Below are 8,122 nucleotides of genomic sequence, written 5' to 3'. Positions count from 1 at the left end.
ACTTAGTTTCTGTTTGTCCTGAGAGCTCTTTATCTCCTCTTCCATTTGGATGATAGCCTTGCTGGATAAAGTATTCATGGCTGCATGTTTTTCTCATGTACCCTGACGATACCATGTCATCCCTTCTAGCCTGCCAGGTATCTGTGGATAGGTCTGCTGCCAGCCTGATGTTTTTATCCCTGGAGGTTAAGAACTTCTTGTCTTGAGCTGCTTTCAGGATTTTCTCTTCATCTCTGAAATTTGCAAGTTTCCTTATTATATATCAGGGTATTGATCTATTTTTATTGATTTTTTGAGAAGAGTCCTCTCTACCTCTTGGACTTGAATGCCTGTTTCCTTCCCCAGATTGGGAAGTTCTCAACTACAATTTGCTCAAATATATCTTCTGTCCCTCTCTCTCTTTCTTTTTACCCAGGAGCCCCAATAATTCTAATATTGTTTCACTTTATGGTATTACTGATTTCTCAAAACTCTCCCACAACCATGGTCCATTAGTTGTTTTTCTCTTTTCCTCAGCTTCCTTCTTTTCCATCAACTTGTCTTCTATGACATTGACTCTTTCTTCTGCCTCACTTACTTTAGCTGTTAGAGCATCCAATTTAGACTGTGTCTCAGTTAAGGCATTTTTAATTTTGCCCTGATTAGATTTTATTTCTGCACTATGAGATTCTCTAGTGTCTTTTATGCTTTTTTCAAGCCAGCTAATAACTTTATAATTGTTATCCTAAATTTCAGCTCTGACATTTTACTTATACCCATATCTGTGACAGAGTACTACTTCCGGTTCTTTCTTTTGTTGTGAATTCCTCTCTCTAGTCATTTTGCAGAAAAGAATGGATGAAGGAGAGAACAAAATCAAAATGTCAACCATGACCCAAGCAAATTACATATTAGACAAATCTGAAGAGGTCAGAAATCAAAAAAAGAAAAGAAAAAGGACAAAAATTGGGGGGGTATGTAATCTCCTAGGTGGACAAAAAATAGGTTGATACACTTTGTCCTGGGTGTATTTTGATCTGTTTTTTAGATGATACCAAATCCCAAAATTGTAAAGAAAGCAAAACTTATATATATGGAAATATAAAATAAAATTGAATACAGTGAAAAGAAACAAAAAATGAATTTATCTATAAAAAATGAAAGTTTATAGGGCACCGGGATGGCTCAGTGGGTTAAGCCTCTGCCTTCAGCTTGGGTCATGACCTCAGGGTCCTGGGATTGAGCCCCACATCGGGCTCTCTGCTCAGCGGGAAGCCTGCTTCCCCCCCTCTCTCTGCCTGCCTCTCTGCCTACTTGTGATTTCTCTGTCAAATAAATAAATAAAATCTTTAAAAAAACAATGAAGGTTTAAAAAATATATGAAAACAAAAAGTTGGTAAAACAAGAAACTCATTGAAAAGAAGAAAAAAGGAGGCACATGGGTGGTTGAGATGGTTAAGCACCTGCCTTCAGCTCAGGTTATGATCCCAGGGTCCAGGGATTGAGCCCTGCATACCTCTCTGCTCAATGGGGAGTCTGCTTCTCCCTCTCCTTCTGCTGTTCTTCTCTTGTACTCTCTTGCTGTCAAATAAAGAAATAAAATCTTAAAAAAAAAAAAAAGGAAAGGAAAAAAAGAAAATAGAAAAGGAAAATTTTTAACTAAAAGATAAGTGAATCATGAAGAAAAAAAAGACCTTGAATCTATATTCTGTTTTCCGTTAGTGCTGGAGTTTTGCAGTCCTGTGTGCTCAGTAAACTTGGTATTCCTCTATATTGTTTCAACTGATCTTCTCAGGGAGGGACCTGATGTGCTGATTCTCACATGTCTTTGCCTGGTGGAGTTACACTGGCTTTTACCAAGAGGGCTGGGTTCATTGTAAGCTGTTTCTGATTGTTCTATGTGGCTTTTGTTCCCTGAAGTCTTCCTGCACATCTTTAGAGAATGAAAACAAAATTGGCCCCAGATCTAAAAAATTACAATCCCCTATCTTTGGTAAACCCTGAAGGATAAGCAGTCTTCACTTTTGTGTGTGCCAAACTCTGCATACTCCTGTGGTGTGAGCCTGCACCAATCTTCTTTGGGAGAAGGCAAAGGGTCCCTGTGTTTCTGCCCTTTGCTGTGCTCCCAGAATAGTCACCTGATCATGCCAGTTTGCAGTTGATGGCAAACTGAGCTGAGAGTCCACTCCCAGGCTTGCTGGTCAATTTTTGGGAACTCTGCCAGCTCAGGCCACCCCTGTTCTTTCTGTGAACCCAAGGATCCTGATACCACGCTGTCCCATCTATGATTCTGCCTCACTTCACCACCTAAGCACCTTTCAGACAGGGGTGTTTCTCACTGGGGGAGATTTCTAAAGATTCTGATTTTGCACTCTGGGTCTATATCACTTTCCTGCAGCCAGTTTATGGATACTTCCTCCCCCACCCCCCCACCCCGCCATTTATCTTCCATTATATCCCCTTTGATTCACTTCTCCACACTTCCTACCCTGCAAAAAGTAGTTGCTTTTCTGTTTGTAGAATTGCAGCAATTCTTTTTTACATCTCAGGCTGAATTCATAGGTGTTCAGAATGATTTGTTATCTAGCTAAATTCAAGGGAACAGATGAGATGAGTTCCCCTACTCTTCTGCCATCTTGCCTCCCTCTCCAAATCAGTACACTTTTTATTTCCTTTTCTTGTCTTGTTGCAATTACTGGGAGTCCCAGTATAATGTTGAATAGGAATGAAGAGAGGGGGCATCCTTGCCATATCCCCCCTTTTAAGAAGAAAACATCCTGTTTCTCATCATTAAGTATGATGTTAACATAAGATCTTTTTTTTTTAGATACACCTTATCAAATTGAGAAAATTCCCCTCCCTTCCCAGTATACTCAAAGTTTTTAGGATAAATAATTGGTGATTGGTGATTTTTTTTAATGCATTTCATGCAACAATTGATATCACCAAGTGATTTTTCCTCTTTAACTGTTCATGTGATGGGTTACATTAATTGATTTTCAAATGCTGAATGTGCCTTGCATAATAGGAATAAATCTTACTTGGTCATTGTGCATAATTCTTTTTATACATTGTTTGGTCCATTTTGCTAATATTTAGGTGAGGATTTTTCGAAATCTCAATTTATGAAAGATATTGGTCTATAGTTTTCCTTTTTTTAATGTTTCTATCTAGTTTTGTATTACATTAATGCTAATCTTATAAAATCAGCATTGAAGAATTCCCTCTCTATTTTCTGGAAAAAAAATTAGAGAATTGGTATAATTTCTCCAATATATATAAGAAAAAAGTTTTCTTCAGTTTAGTGAAATTCACTAGTAAAACCACCTGGGTCTGTTGTTTTCTTTTATAGATAATTAATTTTTTATTCAATTTCTGTAATAGATGCCTATTCTAATTATCTGCTTCTCCCTATATTTCTTGGTTATTTGTGTTTTTAGAATTGCAGCAATTCTTTTTTACATCTCAGGCTGAATTCATAGGTGTTCAGAATGATTTGTTATCTAGCTAAATTCAAGGGAACAGATGAGATGAGGAATTACTTCATTTAGTTTAAGCTATTACAGTTGTGGGCATATTAGTTGTGTATAATATCACTTTATTATCCTTTTAATGATCAATAATAGTAGTTCTGCTTTCACTTCTGATATTAATAATTTATCCCTTCTCTCTTTTTTTCTTGGTTAGCTTACATAGTGCTTTATGAATTCATTGATCTTTTCAAAGAATTTGGGTTTTTTATTTACTCTATTGATTTCTTCTTTTCTGTTTCATTGATTATTGCTTTAATTTTTTGTTATTTATTTTATTCAGCTTGCCATAGGCTTAAATTGCTCTTCTTTCTCTAGTTTCCTAAGGTGGAAGATTAAATGATGAATCCTATATTTTTCTCCTTTTCTAATATATCCATTCAGTAGTATAAGTTTTCCTCAGAGCACCTCTTTCACTAGATCTCAGTAATTTTGCTAAGTTATATATTTCATTTTGTGCAACATATTTTGGCTTTCCTTGAGACTTCTTTGAACCATGTGTTATTCAAAAGTGTGTTGTTGGGTTGCCTGATGGCCCAGTTGATTGAGTGATCAACTCTTGGTTTTGGCTCAGGTTGTGACCTCATGGGGCATGGAGTCGAGCCCTGCATTAAGCTCCACACTCAGAGGAGAGTCTGCTTGAAGCTTCTCTCCCTCTGCCATTCCCCTTGCTCTCTCTCCCTGTCTCTTTCTCTCAAATGAATAAATAAATCTCTTTTTAAAAATATGTTATTTACACTCCAAATACCTGGGGATTTTCCAGCTATCTTTATTTTATCTATTTCAAGTTTAATTCTATTGTGATCTGAAAGCACATTTTGTCACATATCTATGTTTTTAAGTTTGTTATGATGTGTTTTGTGGCCCACAGTGTGGGTTATTTTGGTGATTGTTTCATGTAAGCTTGAAAAGTATCTATACTCTGCTATCATTAAATGAAGTAGTCTATGAATATCAGTTAGATACCACTGAATAAGATGATGCTCAATTTAAGTATATATCATTACCATCTTTTTGCTTAATCTGTCAGTTTTGGAAATAATGGTGTTGATGTCTCTAATTATAATAATGGATTTATCTACTGTTTTTCAGCTTTATTAAGATATAATTGATAGGTTAAATTAAATATTTAAATATTAAAAATTGTATCATCATAATTCAATATAAGTGTACATTGTGAAAGGATTCCCACCATTGAGTTGATTAATGCATAGATCACCTTACATATTACCTTTTTAGATGGTCAGAACACTTAAGTCCAATGGTTGTAGCAAATTTCAATTATGCAATACAGTATTATCAACTATAGTCACCATATTATACATCAGATCCTCAGATCTCATTCATCTTATAACTGAATTTTTGGATCCTTTACCAACCTCTCCTCATTTTCCTCAACACCCAACTCCTGGAAAACACTATTCTACTCACTGTTTCTGTGAGTTCTTTTTTTTTTTTTTTAAGAGTCCACATATAAGCGATATCATACAGTGTTTATCTTTTCTCTGCTTATTTCATTTATCATAATGTCCTCAAGGATGAACCATGTCACAAATGACAAGATTGGTTTTGTCTGAAGTTAATGTTAAGTACTCCAGCTTTCTTTTGATTAGGGTTAGCATGGTATATTTTTTTCATCCTCTTACTTTTATCTGTGTCTTTCTATTTAGAGTGAGTTTTTATAGGCAATACAGTTGGGTCCTTCTTTTTTTCTCCAGTCTGACAGTCTTTATGTTTTAATTAGCATGATTATTGATACAGATGGGTTGACATCTACTGTGTAGGTAACGTTTTTTCATTCCCTGCACGTTCTTCATTTCTTTTTTTTTTTTAATCCCTTCCCTTTTATTTTCTACCTTTTCTGATTTAAACTGAGCATTTTACATTATTCTATTTCCTCACCTCACTTGGTATATCACTTATACTTATTTTTTTTATTCCTTTTTTAAAAAAATGCAAAATTGACTATGCATCTAAGTCCACTTTTCATGTAACACTACACCGCTTTGAGGGAAATGCAAGTAGCTTATAATTAAGTATTCTCAAGCCCTCTATTCCTTGTAACATTGCTGTCATTCATTTTACTTATTCATGGGCCATTATACACCCAGTAAATTCTTACATGATTAATTTGAAAACAGAAGCTATCTAGTCAATTAATTAAGAAAAATAAGTTATTTTATGTTATCTTCATTTATTCCTTCTCTACCTTTGCTCCTCTTTCTATAGGTCAGAGTTTCTGCACTGATCTCTTCACAAATTTCTTTAATTTTTGTTTGTCTAATAGAATCTGTTTCTTCTTTACTTTTGAAAAATGATTTCTCTGGATAAAGAATTTTAGGTTGGTACTTTTCTACTTTAACATTTTAAATATTTCAAGCTTCCTACTTGCAGGGTTTCTAATTTGAAGTCTGATGTAATTCTTATCCTTGTTGCTTTATAGATTTTTTTCCCCTGGATTCTTTCAAGATTTGTTTTGTCTTTGCTTTTCGGCAGTTTGAATGTGATATGTGTGAGTGTCCACTTTTGGTATTTACCTTGGTATTTACTAAGTCTTCTGGATCTGTGGTTTGATGTCAACCATTAATTTTGGACATTCTTAGCGATTATTGCTTTAAAATTTTCTTCTATTTCTTTATTTCTTCTCTGATATTCCAGTAATGCTTATATTGCTTCTCTTGTAATTGTCCCATAATTCTCAGATATTATGTCTTTTTTTTTTTTTTTTGTCTTTGCATTTTGGTTTGGTAATCTTCTATTGAAATGTTTTCAAGTTCATTGATTATTTCCTTGGCTGTATCCAATCACATGTATTCTTTTCTTTTTCATTGTTTATGATTTCCAATATTTCCTTTGGATTCTTTCTAATAGTGTTCATCTCTGCTTACCTTGCCCATTCCTCCTTGTGTGCTGCTCACTTTTTCCATTAGAACAAGTAGGATATTAATCAGAGTTAACTTAAGTTCTTTCTCTGATTATTTCTAAAAGTTGTGTCACACCTGAGTCTCATTTTGATGTTTCCTTTGTCTTTTCAGAGTGCATTTCTTATCTTTTGGGGTTCTTTCATTTTTATTTTAGCATGCCAGTTTTTTTTGTTGTTGTTGTTGATAGACAGACTTGGTGTATCAGAAAGTAGGAAACAAAGCAAACAGGACTTTAGTGTGAGATTTTATTTTTTTTAGTGTGAGATTTTATGTTAATTTGGCTGTGTTTAATGTTTGCTCTAGCTGCAGGTGCCAGAGGCTTCAGTGTCCTCTACCATTCTTGTTTCCTTTTTCACACTCAGTGTCTTGGGGTTTTCCTAAGAACTCCTACGTAAGTAGAGTTTGTGTCTTGCACCTCTTTAAACCATAATCTACTGCAATATACTGGAATATCCAAGGGTAAGATGTGGCAGAAATGAAGCTTTCCCTACCTTTTAATTAAATCTCAGTCTTTTAATGGCCTTGAGTCCCTGGACTCTGACCTTCAGAAATGTTTCTCAGCTTTTTAGGTAAAACAGAAAGGCTAGAGGGGGCTGGTGCTGTCTAACCACCTTCCACCTGGTCTGATAAGGCTCTGCTAAAGTCTTTTCCCTTGGAGAATAAGCCTTTGTTATGGAGAATGCTCTAGATCCATTTCAATATGGTTACTTTTCCTTCTTTTCCTGCCAGGAACAGATTTTTCTTCCATTTTCACCATGAGAATATGGTTGAGTTCCTGCAAGAAAAACACATGAATATATAGGGCATCCCTAAGCCTAGACCACAGGAGCTGCTCACTTTCAAGCTTTGGATCTAAAGAAAACCAAGCAATAGACTCATAATCATTCAACAGACTCTTTTTGGTTTTACTGCTGTGGTTTAAGGCACTGTGGACATCCTAAGTGGTATCACATTTGATACCTATTTCAGCTATTTTAATTCAAGATGAAGGGCTTAGACAGAAACTACAAAGTAAATGTTTTCAAGTGCTACCCTCAATTTGGACCTTGAGTTGATTAACTGGTATGATGAGTAATATACAGTAGATATTTTTTCCCAATCTGCGTTTTAACTTGCTCTCTTTTGAAAAGGTTCACATCAGAAAGAGAAGTGAATTTTCAGCCACCTACTGCACATTATTACTATGAAATAGCAGTTTGCAGAGTATTGGAAATGTTAAGGCCAGGAACACCTTAAATGGTTTTCACTGCACGCTGTTCATCCCATCTGTGTATGACAGCTAGACCAGAGCAGGACTCCCTGGGACAAGTCCACACTGACTGCAGAGGTCCCTCTAACTATGCACCCTTCCCACTAGACAGAGGAAGAAGCAGTGAGCCAGGCCTCTGGAAAAATGCTTTGTCTAGTATTTAAGGACCTTTTTTTCCATCTGTTTTAGAGAGATGAGGCAACCTTGACATGTGCCCATTGGAAGATTAGAGTCAAAGAGTCTTGGTTTTGAGTTAACTCCACTTTTTGCCTTATTAGCTTTTTGACTTTCATGTTAATTTTCCCAAATTTCTACTTTCTCATCTATAAAATGGAGATGCATGTCTAGCTCATTTTCTAGTATATGATTAGGGTTCAGTTAAGGCCACTAAATTAATTAGGGGGAATATATTTCTAATTTCACTGTTATTACAACAATAG

This window comes from Mustela lutreola, chromosome 13, assembly GCF_030435805.1.
Source record: "Mustela lutreola isolate mMusLut2 chromosome 13, mMusLut2.pri, whole genome shotgun sequence".
In the NCBI taxonomy this organism is placed as follows: Eukaryota; Metazoa; Chordata; class Mammalia; order Carnivora; family Mustelidae; genus Mustela; species Mustela lutreola.
The sequence above is the reverse complement of the archived record's forward strand: the minus strand, read 5'-3'. Positions refer to the sequence as shown.